This window comes from Sycon ciliatum, chromosome 3 (assembly GCF_964019385.1).
Source record: "Sycon ciliatum chromosome 3, ocSycCili1.1, whole genome shotgun sequence".
Classification (NCBI taxonomy): domain Eukaryota; kingdom Metazoa; phylum Porifera; class Calcarea; order Leucosolenida; family Sycettidae; genus Sycon; species Sycon ciliatum.
In genome coordinates, this window is record NC_088645.1 from 29,338,444 (window position 1) to 29,362,811 (window position 24,368).

General features: G+C 47.1%; 1 long non-coding RNA gene across 1 annotated transcript; it reads left to right on the forward strand.

The window, feature by feature from the left end:
• The first annotated feature begins 642 nt into the window (after positions 1–642).
• On the forward strand, positions 643–22,666 carry LOC135812646 (uncharacterized). Its single transcript, XR_010552894.1, has 5 exons — positions 643–748; positions 6,491–6,844; positions 15,095–15,277; positions 17,200–17,319; positions 22,547–22,666. It is a non-coding gene; the product is annotated as an uncharacterized LOC135812646 (long non-coding RNA).
• The last annotated feature ends 1,702 nt before the right edge of the window (positions 22,667–24,368 follow it).

Sequence of the window (24,368 nt, forward strand, 5' to 3'; positions counted from 1 at the left end):
CACCCTCTTTCTCTCTCAAATTGCCGAAAAGTCGAGTATCTCGCTCGAGCGCTTTCAAAACTTTTCTCTTGGTTTCGCATCCCAAATCGTGGAACCACGCGAGGATCGACATGAGTTTCTTGCAAAAACGCAAACTCATCGCGTATTTGTACTATTCGCACAATGTTACATAAATCGCACCGAACGACGCCATATTGATAAGTGCCTGCACGTGAACAGCCGTGAACTGGACATGACAAACTTAAGGCGAAGGCTGCTTTTCACACCACAGCAGCACGCGCATGCACCAGCACCGTACACAAAATAACGTACTACAACAGATTTGCTTCACTGAACGCTGTAGCTTCTTTCTGTGTGTAGAGACTGGAATGATCGGCATTGTTGTGTGTGCTTTTCTGTGCAGGTCAATCTTTTGCCTTGAGGGCTGATCGTCTAGGTACCAGTACTGCGTACACAGCTTACTACCTGAGTGGACAAAGTACATCACAGATTGGACTACTGTATTTACCATTATGCGAGTCTAATGGTGTTACTGGTTCACTTATTCAACTGACTAACACTAACACTGGTGTGGTTGTTGGTGAGCATACCCAACCATTTGCTGACAGTATCATTCATTATACAAATACTGGATGGGACATTACCCTACATCCCACTCTCAACTCAAGCTACACTGGACTGTACAGATGTACATCGGATATAACGGGTTACACGACAGGACGACATACCTATCAACTGCATGTCGTGGGTAAGTAGGAAGTATCAATACAGACCAACTAGCTGTGTACTTGTGCTGGATGTTTGTGGCATACTTCTATACTGTACGACACTGCTATTTCGTTGTAACATCAAATTTGTTAATTTCAGCAAAGATGCCAGGTACAGCAAGGCACTTAATTTTAGGTATACCACACATAGGGTTCAGTGGGATAACAAACAACACATAGGGTGCAGTGGGTTAACAAACCACACATAGGGTGCAGTGGGATAACAAACCACACATAGGGTGCAGTGGGATAACAAGCCACACATAGGGTGCAGTGGGATAACAGGATAAGCAATTTCTTTCTCAGAATACTTGTGTAGTGATGCTATCATCAGGGCACACTGCACTGCACTGCACTGCTTGGCTAAAGGGTGTAGGAGTGTGGTCGGGAATACTATTTTCTAACTGGGAGAGTACACATTCGCGCCAGCTATTGAATGATTTATCTGCCATACATCAAGTATTTCTATAATCTATAGGTTTCTACTCCATGAAACACTAAGTTTTTCTGGTCCTAGTATACCCAACCCTCGTTTTGGTCCTCATTGCCACTGTGGAAATATCTAAATGAAGCTGTGTATACAAACATGTACTGAAGAGTATCTGGACTGGTTGTAAGAAGAGTACACTTCCTTGGATCGATATACGCGTGCATATTGAATGGCCTTTCTTGTGACGATTACAACATGTTACGTCCTGAAAGTACAGCGGTCGCAGTTAAAATTATGATTTTACCGCAATACATAATGGGATTTTCAGAACTGCAGTAAAAGCTTGTTATTACCAGACCCTCGCCCTAGCGGAATCCTGCACTGATCAGAAAAAAACTTTCATAAGGCCACCCTTTGTTATTTCATTGTTTAACGTCCTTTTTTTCGCGAAAAGGTACGCGGGAGGGCGGAAAAAAAACAAAAGCCCATTCCAAAAACTGGAAACCCCAATCAAACATTTTGACCAGTAAAGCATGTGATATATACAATATTTCTGGGTCTAACGGCACTTGCAGGCATAGAACAACACTCTTTGATGGTACATTGGAGCACATGCCTGATGAATCCAACAAAACAGGTACATAGCATGGAGTTAGCATGTCATGAATTCATTACATCTGGATTTTTACTAGGACACACACCGTACGATATTTAAAAGCCAACAAAAAACATTGTTCAACACAATAGTACAGATATAGAACGGGAAACTGCTGGCACGAGCACCCCAGCCAACATGAAACATGATTCTCTCTTTAGAGGCTCATAAGCTACACTAAACCATAGCTATCACAGTCCCCTTGTTGTGCCACTACGGTTATTCTAGACATGTGTTCACTGAAGTACTACGAATGGCAACCGTCTGCTTACTACGGATGCTTACGCTTCTTGCCACGGCCAACCTTCTGTTCCCCACGAACTCGTTCAGCTGTGCCTGCTGCTTTGCAACCAGCACACACAGGGTGAACGGTCTGACAGCGCTCAGCAAGTTCCGCCGGGATCTCCAGAGGGTCCGAAGAGCCACAGCTGTAGCATACAAGCTGGAACTTCTTACTAGAGTAGTAGTGCCGGGAGACTTGGGACTTGCAGGTGAGCCCACTGCGGATGCCTGCAATGCCCGTCAGACAGGACTCAGGTGGGGCCAATGGTGCACCACAGATGTAGAGGTGGTCTTCCTTCACTTGAGCTAGTGCCTGCACCTGGTCAGGCTGTAGCTTCTTGCGTGTGTGGACGCACCGTGGCTTGCTGCATTCACCACATGTCACGAATGCCCGCACTGTTTCAGCTTTGGCAGTGAACGGGACTCCATCCAGCTGCGTATCACTCGCAGCCTTGGCTGTTGCTAAAGACGGACGGAACTTCTCAGTTGTCTCCTGGCCCCATACATCTTCAAATGGCAGAAAGCGGTCACCGGACAGGACAGGGTCTGGAAAGCGGCAAAGACTGGCAAACTCCTCTGGTGGTAGCGTTGGGGGGCCACAGATGTTGCACTCAACCGCTCCGCACTTCTTGATTGCGAAGAAGTAGTGGCGAGCCGTACAGCAGTGTGCCATAAACTCCTGCAGCTTGACCTTCTTCAGTTCTGACTGCGTTGTGGAACCCGGCAACACTGTGTCATCGATGCCGCCCATTTCTGTCCATAGGTCCTCCATTTCAGCTGTCGAACATGCGTTCATCGACTGAACTGGCACATCGTGCAATTTGAGCCTTGAGAACACCTCTTCCAACATGGTCTTAGCTGGCTCAACAGACTGCAGCAGGGCATCTCTCAGTTGCGGGTGCTTGTCTGCGAGTTCGCGGGTGTCAGCCATGCTGCTACACTTGGCATACAATCGTTCATTGTCATCGGACATGGATTGTCGCATCAAGCCGACACTCTGGAGACCAAGATTCAGGAGAGACATCATCCGTTCAACTGGGTTTCGAAATGACTGCATTGGAGCGGTCCTAGCTGCAACAAGGTAGTCCAGCTGCAAGCGGCGAAAGATGCATATGAGCGCCAGCTGCACACTGCTGTACGTCACCCGGTGGTCTGGACCTCCATCTGAATATAGCAAGAGAATCGGCTTCAGGACGGTATTGACTTGTTGCTTGCGAAGCAACTGCACGATTTCTGTGGCATGGCGGAGAGGGCTTGACGGGCAGAAAGTGGACTCCTTCAGCGTGACTGTGACCTGGCCACTGTAGAACGACTCGCCTATCGCGCTAGGCGTTGCACACAAGAGACTCACTGACGGCGTGATCTTGGCCTTGGTGAAATCATGGTCGGACACGCTGAACTCGACATCTTTTGCCACAAGGACAGATTTGCCACGATCTACGGCAGCGACGGGACAACCTGGCTCCCCGATCTTGATGTTGTGCTTGTCGTCAACACAGAGAAGAGATGCATGGTCACGATGAAGCACAGCCAACTCACGGAGGTATCTAAATATAGCAGCAGCATAGTGTGAATCAATATGCTCACTGTTGAGCTGGCGAGCTTGCACCATATTTCGTATCTTCAGGCGACCGGTGTGCTGCACAGCCGTTGCGATGTATGGGTTCTTGGGCCAGAACTGAAAGCGTACCCATGACTCACTTGGTATGGGCACATCACTAGCTAGCGTTGACGCGACTTGCTGGATGAAGTCTGGCACCGAGAAGGCCATGGCGAAATGGCACACCTTCCCATGGCGCCGACTGTCAACAGCATTCAGTGCCGACTTCTCGATGAATTGTTCCGCGGCTCTCCAAAACTCTTCATACTTCTCTGGATTGCCTTCATTGAGTGCACGAAGGTCGACAACAAGGTCTGGGTCTTGGGCATCCAAAGCTACATTGAGCCGGGTCCTGACATTCTTGCTCGCTTGCGTAGGCACAGCAGATGCATCACCAGTTAGATGTTGGTACATGTCAGCCAGAACAGTCGGAGTAGCCTTGGAAATCAGTTCATACCGGTCAGTGAAGGCTCTCTTCATGGCACGGGAGTGGTAACTTGGTATATCCTTTGAAATCCTGGCCACGATTTGCGTTGTCTTGTTTACATCACGATCACAGGGCAGTCCAGGCACTCTCCACATCCAAGACAGCTTGCCCATGAAGTTGCCATGGTCATACTGGTAAATCTCAGTGCAGAATGGAAGTTGCAACTCTTTCAGGTAGATATAGCTGTGAGCACAATAGACAGCACACACACGCACACCAATCAACAGGTTAGCTAGCACATACTCAATTATGTTCACACTATGGGTGGCCTCATAACATACTGGGAGGAGAGACAATCAGTCAACGACAGTGCATTGAGGCCACTGTCGACTAAGCGTGGTAAGGACATGTTGGTAGTCAACCATGTTACAATATATCCACAGCAGCTGCGCAAACATAACAAGCATAGTTTCAAACTCACCGGTCTCTTCTTCTCTCTCTCGATGGTAGGAACTCCGAAAGTTCAACAGGATCCCCATACTCGGTCATGCTGCACATCCGTTCTTCAAGTTTCGAATAGCGAGCTACCTTGGTGGGATCTATGCGTATAGCTGACTCATAAGTTGTTACTGAGGACGACGTCCCATCATCTGTACTCCGCACCTCATCCATTGCTTTGTGACCTGCAGAAACCTTCTCAGATGTGCTCTTCAAGTATAGGCTGTACTTGTGTAGCCCTGATGCCAGCTCATCAATCGCCCCTGCCATGGCCTTCCAACGTGAATGGGAAAACCAAGGAGATGCACGTGCATCATACAGTGCAGAGACCATTTGATCCAATGTCTCCCGACAGAGTGGTGGCAGTTTCCCGTGCTTGTGTGAAGCTGGATCGTTGTAGCTGGCTTTTTGCTCCTTCTCTGCGAGAGGTTGAAACAACGTGGGAAGGTGAAAGCCCCGAAGTTGCAATCGTTCAGCACGAGCCTTTGGCAAGATTTCGATAAGCGCATTTGCAACAGCTGCCACGAACTTTACGCCGCTGGTTCCTTCACATCCATTCGTGAAGCCAAGTTCAAGGTCACCAAGGAGCGCGACAGTATCGTTGAAAATCCGCCAATCTCCACGGTACGTTCCGGACGATCTCGTTTCCTCCGTGCCCATGAGGTCCGGCACCCTCAACACTTTCGCTGCTCCCATCATCACCGAGAAAGCGTTCACAGCGGCAGGCGTAGGAGGGGAAACTTCCGCAACAATCGGCAGTTCAACAGTGATGAACTTTCCAAAACTCTGGCAGCATCGCACGACGTCCAGACCTGTGCCCACCTCCGACCTTTCAGATGTCGCCATCGTCATGCTCAAGAATACTTTCACTTCACCGCCCGGGCGGATAACAGGTACTTCCTCAAACAGTTTCTCTAGAAACGATCCAAACGTCGTCCTCTCACGAACCTCACGCACGGTCCATGGCAAGGGAATAGAACGACCTTCAACTATCCTGACAGAAGCCAGGACAGTTTCATTGTCTACTTCCGCCATCCCTCGCTACGACATTGCCGTTACGCCAGCTACAGAAATAAAAACAAGACGACTGGACAACGAACTGCCGGACGACCTGCACTGTACAGTGCAGCTTGCAGTGCGAAGCACTTTTTGACGCAACTTTCCAAAAAGGTTTCGAGACCTACAACAGCACTAGCTACATGTATTTGCACTGGCAGCTATACTACATTTGTAGCAAGAGTACATGAACCCCAGCGGTTTATGTACTCTGTACTGTAGATCTACTAGTACTCTTGATTGTGGTAGTTTGGCCTGGCGCGCGTGTGCTAGAACCCAGTAACGTCGGACCGCGCGTTTCTAGCGTGCGCGGGCGCTGGTGCTTTCTTGTTTTTTTTCCGGTCGGAGGCAAAAAGGTACGCGGGCGCGGACGTTAAACAATGAATAAAGAAAGGGTGGCCTAACCTAACATCCAGCCATTGAACATGTTCCTGGTTGAGCACAATCTTATCTAATGTAGAAAACGAAAAGAGTTTTGGAGCATTTTGGAGCAGGTCCTATGTTTTCTTGGAACAATCCAACTTTGTTTCACTCCATTTTCTTGCAATCTCATTTGGTTGATTGACTCGGCGTTCCAGGCCATTTTCGATCCTATTTATCAGCTTGCATGCCATCGATGAAGACTTTCCAGTTGTTAGAGCCGTTGGAGAATATTCAAACGTGCAAAACAAGTCGTTGCGGGATGTGAGTTAAGATCTTGTCCACTTTTCTGCGGTTAGGCACCTGTGTCTAACTGTGGTCGTAATCCAACGCTTTCTTGCTCTGTTATGTACAGTTCCACCCACAACGCCGGTACTTCAAACTCCAGTGTCAGTGTATAACCACACTCTATACAACATCAACTGTACCGGTCAAGGGTACCCAGCACCCACAGTAACATTGATGGTTGACGGTACTGTATTGACAGGCAGTGATACCAACAAGTGTACAGGTGGTGTGTGTACAAAGATACGAACAGCATCTCTAGATGGTAGTGACTACACACCTGGCCAGTCCATCAACATTGCCTGTACTGTGGATATCGACCAACCACCATTCATCTGTACTGCTACTAAGAATTCAACATTACAGACACAGTGTAGTAATACTACCAAGACCAGCACACACACAAGAACTGTTCCAGTAGTTGGTAAGCACCAAGTTGTGTCTGCCGTTATTTTAACACAGAGTCCATCATTTCCTCAAAAATAACACCAAACCCAGGTTCACATGCACGCACGCATGATCGCGTGTGCCCATGCACGGATACGCACACATGCACACACACACACACACACACACACACACACACACACACACACACACACACACACACACACACACACACACACACACACACACACACACACACCGTTTGACCTTTTGATGCCCATCGCCAGAGGCGATGCTACAGCAAAAGCCATATCAACTTGTCCTGGGATTGCATCATTCAACAGCTTGCAAGGCTGAAGCATTGCCTGCCACTATTTAGCCTGGTCTTTGCCCCCCCCCCCCCCCCGACACACACTCACACCGCACAGCGCACACAGCACACACACATACACATACACATACACACACACACACACACACACACACGCACATACACATACACATACACATACAAACACAGCACACACCCACACACGAAACACAACGATCTGACAAGAATGATCCACACAGAATGGATCGAAATATATAACTGGGCAGACTTTAGCATGCCACATGGAGTGCCCGAGAAGCATGTCGCCTACGTTCATGCGTCGCGCATGAGGGAATGCCACGCGGAGTGTCACGTTGAATGACACGTAGAATGCCACAACGCATAGAGTACCATGTGAGCATGGTTACCGTGATGTACAGTGCACGTGACTGTAGCCAGCAGCAAAGCATGAGCATGCAGTAAAAGCGCTAGCGATCATAGCAGCATAGTTTGAGTGGTAGCACGATGCAGCCGCGTGCACATATTAATCTGCATTATTACTATAATGCTACACACACACACACTTACACACACACACACAGCACAGCATAGCACAGCACAGCACACATCACGCACACCCTGCACACACACACACACTCAGACTCAGACTCAGACTCAGATATGCCCATCACGGGAGCAATGGTAGCGAACAGCTGTGTTAAACATAGCAACTTGTGCACGCACACGCATGCACATGTGCACACATGCATGCACACACACACACACACACACACACACACACACACACACACACACACACACACACACACACACACACACACACACACACACACACACACACACACACACACACACACACACACACACACACACACACACACACACACACACACACACACACACACACACACACACACACACACACACACACACACACACACACACACACAGCACACACAGCACACACAGCACACACAGCACACACAGCACACACAGCACACACAGCACACACAGCACACACAGCACACACAGCACACACAGCACACACAGCACACACAGCACACACAGCACACACAGCACACACAGCACACACAGCACACACAGCACACACACACACACACACACACACACACACACACACACACACACACACATAGCACACAGCACACAGCACACAGCACAAACACACACAGGACACACACACACACACACACACACACACACACGAAACACAACGATCTGTCTAGAGCGATCCACACACAGAACGGATCGAAATATATAACTACTAAAGTAGGGAAACTCAGCGTGTGGCCTGAGTACTGTAAATCAACAAATTTTCGCTGGCAATTTAATTTCGCTGATTTGGCCTGTCAATGCCAATCAGCGAAATTAAATCGCCTGCGAAAATCTGTTGTTTTACAGTACGCGTACCTTTGTACTACATTCGTGCATGAAACATCGATCACTTTTTTTGGACTCTTGCACGCGCACGGCGAACGTTTAGTGGCGGCGAAAAGTGTTTTTTGGAGATCGGCGAAAGTTTTTCACCGGCGAAAATTTGTTGAATTACAGTAGTTGGCCGTTTGAAAGGCTTAGCGACACCTTTGAAAGCAAGCACTCCTCCTCCAACTCCACGCGTTCAGTACGAGTTGGATGGCAAGGTAGGGCTATGGCAGCTCACAGTGCAGCGCAAAGCACAGTAATCGAACATACGCACCGCAACCGTGGCTGGCGAAACTGACGTGATCGAGAGCGTGGTCGTGAGTGCCGCGGAGTATCGCAAAGGGCTGCTCAAGAAGGACGGTGTTTTGATGCAATGAGAACGGAGATGTAGTGGTTCAAGCGAGGTTCAGGGAAACCAGAAAGGTGGGGGGGGGGACATTGTACTACCAGCGCGATGGGGGCTAAAACCCACACCGTGAAAGTCAACCAACAATACTGGGCTCGCCATGGAGCGAAGGCCGGCTTCAAGATTGCGGTGGTGACACAGTCAACGGAGTCCCCTTGCCTACATTGCAACGATCTTGCCTTCTTCGCTTCTTTGCAGTCCGACGCAGACCTCGTCACAAAGGAAAATGTGAAGAAGCTAATCAGCATCGTCGAACTTTGCTGGAACTAGCATCCAATCGAGCAAATGAAATTCGTGTGGATGGTTCTCTTTGCAACCTTCAAGGGGAATTTGTCGAGTAGGGGCAAAAACACCTACAGCCATCACACCAGCAGTCATACAGCTCATGCAAAGTGCGACAGGCAAGGCCATAAATATGCCCAATCCTACCCGTGCAAAGAAGTAGAGAATGTTGCTCGCGAGTGAAATTGCCTGACCCAATGCTCTGGAAAAGGTGCATCCTGACATTAACAGTACAACATGGGAAAGTGATGAGTGATGAGTGTGACTGCGAAAGTGAGAGCTAACTTCGGTGGTGAGTTCCAATGTCTTCAGGACAGTTTGACTCGAGATTTGTTTTCGGACCACTTCTTCTGTACAGTACTAATGTTCTTCCACTTGATTTTTTTAAACGATCACTCGAATGAAGAACCTCATCATGTATACATTGTGTGAAGATGAGCGACAATTTCGGTTGCGCCAAGGAAGTACATACTAGTAAAAAACAGAGGTGGTTTTTTTTACAACTGGTATCAAGACTACATATACCAGAGTGTGCAACTGTCCATATCCAGGGCCGGCGCCAACTCCCCCAAAATTTCGTGTTTCATAGCCCGGAAATCAGCCAAGTTTGCTTGATTTTAGACGTTCTCTTTCAGGATTTCGGTGTTTTTGTGTGACTCTGTACATCAACCGACAAGTAAATTCAAAAGGCTATCTGTATCAAAAATCCAAAATCAGGACAAACTCAGTCACCTGCACGATCATGGCTGGTTATGCAACTTTTCTCCGTACCTGTGGCTTATCATGCCGTGAGAAATGATGCACTGCGCAAATTACGCTCCCACAGGAACCATTCCGAGTTGCACACTCTGGTTTATGTACTCGTGCTGGTGTGTACAGGTCGTCCGTCGTTAATACATCATCCCTGGGACTTGACAAGTGTATTGACCGGGTTTATGTTTATGTACAAAACGAAAGTGTACATAACTTGCTTGTGTACCAGAATTTTTCACTTTTTCAATTTTTCACGTGTTTCTTGCTACCATGACTAGGCTGCGAGATATTCTTGATTCCCTCAATATAACACAAAAATTATGATATAGCGGTCAGATATAACGGTCACAAAAGAGTAGATAAACAAGAGTGTGCAACTCTGGATCTCTCCTGCATGGCGGAATTTTTTGTTGACGTGAACCTTTTTCAGAGAAACACGCATTTTGCCGCTGAGCAACGTGAGAGCATGTCCTGGGCGCTGACCTTGTAGTGTAAAGTCCAGCTCTGAGTTATGAGCTAATTGCGTCCACAAGTAGAAACTAGAACACGATGTGCCTCTGGAAGGCCAAAAGACCATCAAATTATGTACTATTGAGGCAGGTGGCCTGCAGGTACGGAGACATGTTATGTACTAAGTTTCTAATGAAATATGTACTACCGACACCATTTGTATTGAAGTGACCATGTTTCGTCCGGGACTTGAGGTTTCTTTTGTACAAACTGGGTTTATGCACTGATGGGACTCGTATTAACGGAGGACGAGCTGTAATTACAAGAATGACGTCCAGGCTCTGATGACGTACTTGTGTGTCATGGTATAAATACCTGGTTTTAGGCTTGTGCTCATGTGTGTGGTCACTCCAGGTCATTTGTTACAGTCCCTGCATCCTGCACGAGAGTTGGGGGATCGGATCCAGCTTGGTTAGGTCGTGTGTTTTTTTTCTTCTCTTTTTTCGTCTGATTTTTCAACTGCAATTGCCGACCTTGCCGTTTTTATGCAAATTCACCAAATGTACATGTCGTATACCGCTTTGTATCTCTTTTTGGAAAACTTATCCAGTCCGGAGGGGTGATATTGATTGTCTTGGCCTTCATTACCCGAAAGTTCAACAACCCAGTTGCCTGGACTATAAAGTTGTGGAGTTGACCATTGGCCCAATTTTTGGCATTTTTCAGAGCTTGTTTCCACACCCCTGCAGCAGGGAAAGGTTAATATAATTATGTATACCGGTATATAAATAGTAAAACAGAGGGGTTACATAATAAATAGTATGACAATAGACCGTTTCCAAGAAAGCCGATCATCGGTGATTCACAATGCCCGCCGAGAGCAGACTCACAAAATGGGCCACCAAGAGCTAGCCCACAGCTGACCACCATGGGGCAATCAAACGAGTGGCTACCGTGGCCAATAGCCAGCCCAGCGAGGGTGTCCATAAAATAACGTTCGGACATCGGCCATTGTCCGACCATTTTCCGAGACAAACATAATCATCTAAACAGTTTTTTATCTGATCAGGGACTCCCTGGCCAGCTCTGCGCAGGTGTGTGTGTGTGCAGCAAACAGAAATGGCGAATTTAGGGAAGAGAAAAGGTGGCAACGATGGCACTCCTCTTGGCAAGAAGCTCCGCGCTAGGCGTGCGGCCACTTGTGACAAGTGGAATGCTGAGTATGACAATGACCTTTGAACACCGTGTTGTTGGAGTATAGAGATGCCGTGAGACGTTCGTGCCATGAAAGGAGTGCCTAACATGCAAGGTTTGTGTGCAGTTCGCCCAGAAAAATTCGTTCAAAAATTACGCTGAGTCCATCATTGGGTCGGGAAATTTGAAAACGCCGGCTTTCAAAGACCCGTGTGGCAACATGGTATATCCGGGCATATCTAACCACCCTGAACACCTCCCCACCTCGACACCTGCAGAAGTTGCATTTTCCCCATGAAAATACTAGCTATTCAAGGACCTGCAAATAATCGGACGCGGAGACAATACTTTTAAAGTAGCAATAAAGATAACAAATTTCTGCTGTTATCTCCACACTACAACAAAGTAATGAAACTGTAGGGGTGAACGAAGGTCTCAATTTGCAAAACAAACCTTCATCAAAACGAACGAACGTTGCGAAGGATTCTTTTACTTGAAGTACCAGTTTACAGTTCACAGTTCACAGTTCACAGTTTACAGTTCCCGTTGAAGCGAACACTGTGCATGATGTGCCCTACTAGAACTGTACACAAACATTCCGCTGTACGGTCACAACAAGCCAATAGCTTTTGCTATGTGCTGATTGCGTCACCAACTGCCCAAGGCTACTTCTGCACACCGTGACCATGACTGGCACTCGCTCAAGCCTAGTCCTTGACCTACTAGTACTAGTACTATTCACTTGCAGTGGCACCTAACGGGAGTCAAGTGGACACACAACTACCGGTAGTTGACTGTACAGACTACAGTACAGTCTACAGTACAGTACAGTACAGTACAGTACAGTACAGTACAGTACAGTACAGTACAGTACAGTACAGTACAGTACAGTACAGTACAGTACAGTACAGTACAGTACACGTGTATGCTGGGAAGATCAGTGCCTGCTTGCATGAAGAAATCATGTGTTGGCCTTCTTTTGAAAACGGAGGTTTGTTTCAAATAAAAACGAAGGTTCTTCGAACCTTTGACACCTTTGTTTCACCCCTGAATGAAAGCTTTCCATAATCGATGTTCCTGTCACATTCATCAGTGGACTATCCTGACTGAAGAGTATTCATGCTGAACAATGATTAAAATATACGTTCAATAACGTGAAGAAGAGGTTGGTGTGACTTCGACGATTATTCAATATTGTGCTACGAGAACAAAATGGAGTGCTAAAATCGAATGAAGAAAGGTGGGACAATAGACAATAGAAGTGAAGTGAGAACTCTCTTGTCCCACCTTTCTTCCCCTTGAAGCAATCGGTGGGAAGTTTGCAGCGAATTCATGTGGGCCCAGTCGGCGAGTCCAATCTGTGGATTTCGTTGAAAATCATGAAGAGCAGAGCGAATCCATATGGGGGCAATCTGTGGATTTCGTTGAAAATCATGGAGAGCACAACGAATCCGTGTGTGGCGCAACCTGTGGCCTGAGTTCCATGAAAAAAAGGAACACAGCGAATCCATGTGGGACACATTGTGTGGGCACAATGTGTGGATTTCTTTGAATAAACATGAAGAGCGCAGCGAATCCGTTTTCAGCGAAATCGGGCCACAGATTGACACCACACTGGTTCACTGTTCTCTTCATGATTGTGAGAGAAATCCACAGATTACACCCACAGACTGCGCTCCACATGAATTCGCTATGCCCTTTAGATTTTGAGAGAAATCCACAGATTGCACGAACGGCGCATGTGAATTTTGTACCACCCGTACTTCGGTACCGCTTGTGCTCCCAGAAGTTTAGCAGAAGCTCTCTCGCGCGCATTCTCCAGATAGCGCAAATTCTCATATTGTGCCGAACATATAATACCGTAAAGTAGATTTGATTCGCCCCACACCACACCCTCTCCCCACACCACCCGACCCCACACCACACCACACCACACCACCCCACCTGACCCCATCCCACCCCACCCGACCCGACACCACCCCATACCACACCATACCACCCAACCCCATACAATATTAATAGGCTGCAAGCGTTCAGTGTGCCACGTGTCCTGTGGAGTTGATGTAATTTTTTTGGCTTTGCTGGCAGCTTGCATAATGTGTTGGGTCCGTCGCATATCCTCTTGCAGTGTAACTCCAAGGTGCCTATGTTGATGGGCCTACAGCTGGAGAGTCACGTGGAGTGTGATATGAATGCTGTGGTGGGGTAGGAAGGAAAGGACGATACGTTTCGTGGTGTTGACAAGGAGATGACGACAATCCTTCAACCATCATCTTGCTAATCGGCACGTTGGAGGATTGCAGGAGATAGATCCCTCGTGTAGTGTGTTGCAATCGGTGCCGTGTCATCGGCAAACTGACTGCATTTGGTGCGCAAGTCTGCACATGCTGGGGGAGGTCGATCGTGTACACCAGGAACCCAAGACGCCCTAGGACAGAGCCCTAGGGTACTCCAGCTGGAATGGATTCACACGACCACAAAGCGGAACCAACCTTGACGCATTGACGGCGGCGAGTCGCGTAGCGTGTGAACAAGTTCAGGGCAATGCCACGGACACCAAGGTGCTCGAGTTTGGCCAGGAGGTCAGCACGCCAGACACGGTCAAAAGCCTTTGACCAATGAAAGAAGAACGCCGACACTGCCTGACCGGCATCTCGGCCGGCAAAGATGTGGTGAACTAGGCGGGAGAGCTGAAGTTCAGTGCTGTCTTTAGATCGAAATCTAGATTGGTCGGCCAGGTGGTGGAGCTAGATGTGCGTTTAGAGGCGTTGGTGGATAATCCTCTCCCGAACTTTGCAGAGGAGCGAGATTATCCTGCAATTGGTGATCTGTACACGAGAGACTTTCTTGTGCAGAGAACTGTTCTGCTTAGGCATGATATGACATAGCTGAGTCTACACTTCACCCTCCCAACTCTCCACTGACACCACATCTGCTGCATCCCTATACGTAGCACTGATACCATGAGTGCCACAGCTATAAACTTGCACCATCATCCATCATGATTTTTTTACTTCGAAGTTTTGTATTGTATTGTTTATTACATTTATTTACGGATTCTCCCGAGGTAAATGTATGCATACCATGGGAGTCTCTCCAAGCTAATAGAATAATGAAAATAGAAGTGTGCAGTGTATGGTAAGGGTACAGTTTGTGTATAGTCAATTGAGCTTATCAGATTTCTTTTGGTTATGCAATGATGGACACGCTCAAGCAGCACCGCCAACTCTAGCTGTATCCTTAGCACCCAAAGGGGCAGAGGGACAGAGTGAGACAATTCTGCTCTGGGATTTCAATGACAAAGAGAAGCCTCAGCACCACTTCATCCAATATATAAATTCCTCTGATCGGTTTTGCGGTAGTCCTGTATACTTACATTTCTTCTGAAGCCAATAAAAAGTGAACAATTCTCATTCTTGTGATTTCAGCATCCTGTCCGGTATTAGATTCCTCTCTTGGTCATGATTTCAATGCTACATTCTCCAATGCCTCTGGAACTGTTCTGGGAATTTCATGTCGTGCTGGCTTTACTGTGGATGCTAGTACGAGTTCCATTGACACAATAACATGTCAATATAATGGAATGTGGACACCTCTCCCGGCTTGTACAGGTATGTATGTACGGTAATATACATGTCCTTTGTACCTCTGGAACACCGTCGGGTCTAGATTACCAACAAGTATCCCCCCCCCCCACACACATACACATACATGTACACACAAACATACACACACGCACACACACACACACACACACACACACACACACACACACACACACACACACACACACACACACACACCTTCCTTCCTTCCTTCCTTCCTTCTACAACTGCCATGACTGGCTATGTGGCCCCATACGGGGCAGACCAGCAGACGTGTTGTCCACCGGGCGGGGAACGCCATACTCAGCGCGCGCGGGCCGCTCGAACAGCGTTACACTTGTGCCTCGCAATATCCTGCGGCCGACGAAAACTGCGCGCACAAGTGCCACAGATGAGGGGCTTCGCCACAGGCTCCATGTCGGACTGGACAATAGCATCGACAGCATCACGGCAGGTGACCCACCATCCCTGTCGATCTTGGACGATGTCACAAAGCTGCTCCAGAGGAACGCCAACAGCCATCAAGTCGCACTTCGCGGAGTCCTTCCAGCGCTTGCGGGGTCCATGCGGTGGACGTTTGGAGGGTAACGCGCCATACAGCAGCTGACGAGGGATCCGATCTTGCATGCAGGACACGTGGCCAAGCCATCGAAGTCGGCGGACTCTAACTAGCGATCTCCTCCATACCGCCCCACATCCTGCGAACCTGGAGAGAGGAGATGTGCTCCTCGATCTGCCGGCCACGATTTATCTTCAGGATGGAGCGCACGCACTGCAGGTGAAAGGACTCCAGGCGACGGACATCACGCTGCCTGATGGTCCAACTCTCAGATCCATAAAGAAGGACCGCCAGGACAGTCACTCCATACACAATGCGCTTGATGGCGATGCTGAAGTCATCACTGTCGAAACCGACTCCGGCAGTGTACAGAACGCACCCGATGCAGCAGCAACTTGCCGAGATACATCAAATGAGCTCCGGGCGTCTGGCGTAACATGACAACCGAGATAACACACACGCACAAATATACACACACACGCGCACAAGCACACACACACATACATACACACACATACGTACACACACACACAGAGTACACACACACACACACACACACAAACATACACACACACAGTCCACACACACAGTCCACACACACACAAACATATACACACAGTACACACACACACACACACACACACGTAAAGTTAATTGCACACTGTGTCAAGATTCTGCCAGGAATGCTGTCATTTTTAAAGGGCTTGGTAGTCAGTCAATGCTGAACGAGGTTATTGGGCTGATCACAGTTTTGATGACAAGAGAGGCATGGTTGGTGGTGGTGGAGCTGGTTATGTGCAAGCAGCTGGCAGGGCTAGCATTGGCAGAGTCTGACATTGTCGTTGTAACGTGGTGGTTTACCCTCCAATGTGCATATTTGTAGGCGTGCTGATCGTGCATGCGGTTGTTTCAACTGGGAGCTGCAGCGCATTGTCTGCTGTTTTGCATGATAAAGTTCTGTGTGTAGTTTTCACATCTCTGCCCGCAATACCTTGTTTTGTAGACAAACTGTGATTGTGATACTTCGACATGCACACCATATTGATACTGGTCTTGGACAGTTCTTTTTTAGATGTACCAACTGCTATACCACATTTATATCAATCTTTTTTAATTTTCATCATAGCCTAGGAGCTGTGGCATCATTAATGATCCACAGCAAGAAGGCAGCAATGCCTGTACATATGGTGAAGTAAAATAAAGCTAACATAACATAACATTACTCAAGTAACGTCTTTTGCATCACTACAGGAATAAAGTGCTTTTCACCCTAAGCCGGACTTCCTCAGCAGTTGGACAATATTGCTTTGGCCACCATTCATTAGCTTGCCTGTTCTTCTAAGAAAATCATTCCTTCTTTTTGCTACAGACGTGAATGAGTGTTCGACCCAGTGTTCTGGCAGTCATGTTTCTCAGTGCCAGAACACTATGGGAAGTTTGACATGTACATGTAACATGGGATACAGGTTTAATGGTACCAACTGCATTGGTAAGCGTGTAACTCCTTTGAATGTCTTTAACGTGCATGCATTTGACACTGCCCCCCCCTCCCACCCCCGTCAAAAACAGTCCAAATAGAGGTTTTCAAAAATTCAGTATGGTATATTGATTTCTATCCTGATCCCAGAGGTCTATGAGGTTCAGAAAAGCAAAAAAACAATGATATTTACACTATACAGGATTTAGAGGATAAGTAAAAAGTAAAAAAAGTAAATTATTGTATCCGTTCCCAAAGGGAACTCACGACGGCCGCTAACACCCGATAAACCCTAGCCCTAACCCTAACCTTAGAGGGATAGGTACAGGTAAAGTGAGGAATTGCAAAAACCGAAATATCAAGACTTCTCATATCTAGTCTAGACTGTCCAAACTTCGGTTTGGGCAGCAAATTGTTAGCATCTTCTTCATACCATTGTGGAAGAAGATGACATACTGGGATAGTGACCCTTGAGTCCACCAAGTCTTGATGCAAGCACAGGGCCACCAGCAATAGTGTAGCAAGAGCAGTAGCAACATCAGCAGCAACTCCACACCAGTCTGATATGTACTGAATCAATAGGATGGGCAACATCAGCAGCAACTACACCCCAGTCTGATATGTACTGAATCAATAGGATGGGCAACATCCGCCGCAACAGGTTCGACGGCAGCACGATCAACAGCTGAGTGACTTGTGCTATTAGCAAGCTGTGCAGATAAACGGATATGACATACTCATGGTGTGATATACTGTACATAGATTTTCTCAGAGCACTGTAGTAAGATGAGTGCATCATAGCAATCTACACTGGTCATGTGCTGGTGGTTGAGACTGATGAACAACATTGAGCTTGTGAATGTGCTTCCTTTGTCTGTCTCGTTTGTTGGTAGCAATTACATTATAGTCCATTCATAACAAGATGGACTGCTAGTTTTTGGCCATAAATGAATTTTTTCTGTAATCCCTATGGAATACTCTTCCAACTCTGTTTCTGAAGTCTACTTTTCTAAACAGCAAGCCCTAATAGGGTATTCACACGACAGGCAAATCCACTTGCACCGGAACGGTGCTATGGCGTTTTACCTGTGAACGAGAAAAGTGCTTGAAAGTGGCTGAAAAGTGAAAGCGAGCTGGGGCCCACTTTCAGGAGAATCTTGGCGTCCACGAGTACATTTACACCAAAAAGCGCGAAAAAAGACTTGATTTTTTACGAGACCAATGTAGTACATGTATTCATGCTCTAAACAGTTTTAGTGCTGCCAGCAAGTCAGTGTGCTTAGATCTTTTTTTAGGGAGTGTAATTCCAGAATTAATTTTCTAGTCCGGAAGAAGTTACTCGAACCACTTTGGAGGTGAAAAAAACATTTACTTGGTCCGCGTCAGCAATATTGTTGCTTATCTTTCGACAATTTGAACTTAGACTTTGGACATGAACGCGTGCACTTGAAGTGATAAAACTTGGTACGATGGACGGTAAGGTATAGAATGACAACTAGCTGCGAGGAATTTATTGTCCAAGGAAGGGTTCCTACTTTTTTCGGTCCTCCTCGTCGCTGCTCTCGTCGCTGGCGACAAATATTTTTGCTCGGGATCGACTCTCTTGCTTTTGCAAGCTCATCTCTCTTCCTCTCCGCTGCCTGGCTATTTTCTAAAGAGAAGTCGATCGTGACGGTTGCCTTCTCTATAGGACTTCGCGTGGGCAGCACGACAGCCTGTATGGTTCAAATCAGACGCCGTTCTGTGCAAGATTTTATTTTGAACGACGACGACGCGTACAGTACTTGCAAATCTCCACGATGCGCTGGATACTCCGAACGTTGAGCTGGAGGTAAGGGAGCTGCAATCTCAGCTTGATAAGCGATCCCTGAGGTGAGCGATCTCGGCCGTTCAGCAAAATGGAGCTGATTCCGAGTAGCCGATTACTTTCTTGTGGCTTGCGCTGCACTTGCCTGAACAGCGTAAAAAGATAATCTATTTTGATGCGGCGCTGTATCAACCAGAATCGCCCACCTGTCGCTCTTGAAATCCACTCGAACTCTAGCTAGACCTTTCAGGTACTAGCAAATTAACTTGCTAACCAAAATTGGGATGAAATGGGCTGCCAAGTAAGCATTGGCGACATATAAACAAAGCTGACAGATAAGCGACAATATCGCTGACGCGGACCAAGTACAAAATAAGTGCTGCTTTTGCTTTCAGTGCCACCCCCCCCCCCTCCCCTCCCTCCTCTCTTTGCAACACACATTATTGGTAAATAGCGTGGATACAGTGACATGTATTCATGTGCCACCAAATATGAGTCGCTTTCCGAAATCATCATGGTGATTTTTAACCACTTCCAGATGTGAATCAGTGTTCAACCCAGCACTGCCTATATTTTTTTCACTCCGTACGCCAGGTTTTGACGATCGCCTTCATCTCTTGCTCGTGCAGTGTGACTGCCAGATTGGTGGCTGTAGGTGAGTTTGACCAACATGCCAAGGATGCCTTCAAATGAGGTGAACAGGTGCACCACCACACATCAAAAAAAGTCACTTCTCACACCGAGCGCCACCTACTGTGTCGCACAGTCAGACTATGATCGCTCATCCCTGTTGTGCAAATCCATGGACCACTGGCATTGGAGACCAGTGATATTGTGACAGAGCTTTAATATGATAAGCTTGATGTAGCTGACACCGCCCTTGCATGGTTTGCAAGCCACCTAACAAACCGCATTCAGAGAGTTCGAGTAGGACAGGCACTCGGTGATGCCCGTCCATGCACAAGACGTGTCCCTCAAGGCTCTGTCCTTGGGCCACTGCTCTTTTGTATATACACCCGCGATGCACCACAATGCTTCAGGCATTCATCTAACAAACTCTTTGCAGATGTTATAACCTTCCATATCCGTAGCCATTCTTGTCAAACAGGAACTGCTCGACTGAGCGAGGACTTCGCTGCTCTCGATGGCTATCTTGAAAGGAAAGGACTTTTATTGAATCCATCTAAGACCCAGGCTTTAATACTTTGCCGCCCTGGTAAAGAGCAGCCACCTGGTACAGCAATTCTCTGTCGTGACACCCCCATTGCCCCCTCTGCTTCCGCCGGCTATTTAGGAATATTACTTGAAGTAGTTGACGAGCATCTATCCTTTTCCGACCAAATACCAGCGGTGTGTACATCTTTTAACAAGAAAGTAGGAGCCTTTGTGCATGCAAAACAGAATATCAGTATCTTGGCAAGCAACTGTTCTACCTCTCTATAATTCAGTCTACACTTGAGTGTGACAGCACCGCATACGTACACTGTTTGTCGCAAGCTCTTTATAACAAACTTCTTTCTGCCAACCGCTTAGCGCTAAAGATAATTTTTTTTCCTTGGATAGAATGACTCCAACTGCCCTTCTCTACAGTAACACCAATGTATACACCCTTGAACAACGCCTCAATTCCAAGACCTATGTATTTGTGTATCACTGCTTGAATGGCCTTGCCTGCTCTCTCCTATGAGACCGCTTTACTCTTCGTGCTCACGGTGCTCACACTGCTGCCCTTACCTGTGGTCAGGTGTCTGCCGCGCTTGTTTTACCCCCTGCTAGCACACGCTATGGTTTCAGTGCAATTTCTTACGTAGGCGCTGACCGGTGGAATGCACTGCCACCTGCTTACCGCCTTTCTAATTCACCTGCTGAATTTTGTTCATCCATCAAGACTTTCTTAAGGTTCCTGTAAGAAGATGATGACGCCTGTTGGGAATTCCCTGGTAAAAATAAGAAAAAAACAAAAAAAATAAAATGTAGCGGTGAGGCCTCATGGCTTCTAGAACTCCGCACCATCCACACACCATATCAGAAGAATAAATCCCTCTTTGTTCATTTCAGTTTTCCAACCAGTTTCTCACCTGATAGGCGACCCAGGAGCATTTGTGTATTTTGATCAGCTTCTCCGTGATCTCTTCTGTGATCTTGATTCTTCTGCCGTCACATTGCGAAAAACTGCGAGTGAGATCAGTATTCTGGACGAAGTAATGCATGTGCTGCTTCAAAAGTTTCTGGATCATGCTGAAAAAAAACCTGATAGACTCCTTCCCCCCCCCCCCGCCTTAGAAGCTGCATCTGTGCCTTTAATCCTTGAAGGACGGTGGTGTTCCGACGGATGCTGAAAACTCAGTCCAACTGTCTGAAACTGAGGCTCGTGTTCTGGACTGCCGTGGCATGCTGGCCGTGTATCACGGCTTCGTCCGGCCCCTGCTCGAGTACGCTCCCCTTGTCTGGATGGGAGCTGCTCCCACTAACCTTGAACACCATAACAGAGTGCAGAGGCGTGCCCTCCACATCCTGGGACCCAACCTCTTGCAACAGAGCCTAGAGGCCCGACGGACAGTGGCAGCACTGACTTTCGTCTACAAGCTACTGGGCCAACCAGGTCCTCCTCTGCTGAGATCCATTGTCCCCCCTCTCGTCGTCCACCATGCCGCACCTGTAACCCGGAGACAATGCCAACAGTTTACTCCACACTCCTTCCAACTGGAAAATGTTCTCCCTCCTGGCGCTCCTAACTACCTAAGACGCCCCTTTCCATACAACAACATCAACACCTGGAACGCGCTGCCATCCTCCCTCTTCACCAAACCACCACCTCCTAAGGGCCTACAATCCTTCAAAGTGAACGTCCACTACCATCTTCGCAGAAGCCAGTGGCTTTGGGCCACAGACTCCCTCTAACAGTTCAGAACTATTACCATCCTGAAGCTCCCCCCCCCCCAAGCATTGCATCATGTTCACTGCATCTGAACTGCCTTTGAATCTATTTTTCTCTCTTCTTGTTCTCTCTCCACCCCCACCACCCCCTCTCTCTCTCTCACTTTCACTCTCTCTCTCTCTCTCTCTCTCTCTCTCTCTCTCTCTATTTCTCTCTCTCTCTCTCTCTCTCTCTCTCTCTCTCTCTCTCTCTCTCTCTCTCTCTCTCTCTCTCTCATAGGTCGGTGTTGTGGGCTTGCCTCACCAGCACAGGCTTGCTTTGCAGCCCCTACTCTCCCTGTTGTTTTGTCATTGTATACTCTGAATTTTTTCTTTTTCTTTTCCGAGTTCAATTTTGAAAAATCTAGGATGTGACCGACGAGGAGATATTAGGTGTGATTTCTAAGGGCAATGTGGACAAAACAAATGCTTGAGAACTAAGAGATGTAGCCTTCTGACTGTCTCTCGCCTTTCGTTCTTGTATTTCTCAAATAATCCATGTTTGCCCTTTTGCAGATTTCGATGAATGCTTGACTATGTGCAAAGACAAGAGTACCAGTTGCACCAACACAGTTGGGAGTTACAAATGTGAATGCCAAACGGGATATAATGGAACTGCACCTTCTTGCACTGGTAAGTACACTGGTTAGCAGTTTGGATCCGGATTCTTGTGCATTTTTTAGTTGTTTCGTCTCGTATCTATGTCAGTATCGTGATGGTGAAGTGGAGGGGGTGATTTACTTCCTCTAAGCTTCGATCGGCCGACTTTGCTTCGTCCTCGTTGAAAAGTGATGCTGAAAAAAGGTCGATTTATAGCAAAATTATGTTGATTTTGAATGTACGTGATGACATGCGATTGCTGGCTATGAGGCTGTTGGAGTGTGCATCCAAGATGTGCTAGAGCTGTTAGCCAGTTAGTTGTAGAACGTCAGTACCGTCGGTCAGTGTCGTGCAATGTTACCGCATGGGCTGATTGTTTAGTAACTGGTGGTGTTAGTGGACAGTATAGCGTAACTTGTAGTTCCTTGGTCTTTCTCTGTTGTATAATTAATAATTATTAGGGCTGAAACGATCGTGGATTTTCACGTATCGATTACTCTTTAGCTTAACGATCGAGTACTCGATTATAATCAGAGTCATAATTCTGTGCAAACATTACTCTGGCTATGATCGTTTGGTCGGATCCAGATCCAGATCCAAATCTCAGATCCGTCGGATCCTTCAGAATCAACTGAATACTTTTTTGCGGTCCTTGGCTGTTGCCATGTTGACGAAGTAAAAAATGGCGCTGACAGGTCACCCAAAAAAGGCAAAAGTCGTACTGATCGCGTGCGGCGTAGGAAAAGTCAACAAAAGTCCACTAGACGTACGACAATGAGTAGAAAAATGATTTTTACCTGCCATATACGCACAAAGGTCACATTTGGATCCGATGGATCCAGTCAACCCTGCACCAGGGGCAGGGTTGCTCGGATCCAAATCCGGAGGATCTGGATCTGGATTCGACCAATCGATCATTGCAGATCCAGTGGATCCAATGGATCTGGATCTGGATCCGACCAAACGATCACGGCCTCTCTTTCCACTAACTATGCCTTCATAATACCAACAAATCTGCATTAGTGAAAGGGTAGCTCCGAAACATGGCAGTTTTGAAGTCAATTTAACCTCAGAACATGAACCATACCCCTGGCAACTGCATACTCCCAGCGGAAACTGATTCTAACTTCACAAAACGAGGGTTTACAGTACCTTCTGGACACAAATTTAAAAAACGTAAAATAATCGTAATCGGTAATCTAAACGATTGCTCGATCGTTAGAGTTATCAAACGAGTACTCGATTAGTCGGTATAATCGTTTCAGCCCTAATAATTATTATAATTATTATTATAATTAAGCGACGAGGAGACAATAATTTGGGCCACAACCAGCTAAAACATGTCTTAGAGTGAAATTTTTCAAATTTTGTTTTCCTCCAGAAAACAGTTCTTGGGACCTTATTTGACCTCTTGAAGGTGATACTTGGTCCGTTTCATCGCAATTGTCGCTTATCTCCCACGCACCTTTTGACAGGTAAAACCCAGTCCGATCTCGATATCTAACTCACATTCGTTTGGGAGGTTGTGATGGCAAGATCAAAGGAGACCAGAAAGAAAAAAACGTTCGCGACTAGCGCCAGTGGTATCGCGATTCATACAATTTTGATGGGAAAGTGGGAAACTTTTCGCTGCAGTGAATGCACTGCAGTGAATGCGCACATTCACTGCAGCGAAAAGCCAAGCGCAGCTCAAAGACCGGAACTGTAGCAGGGGAAATCGACATCCTGACCTGGAGAG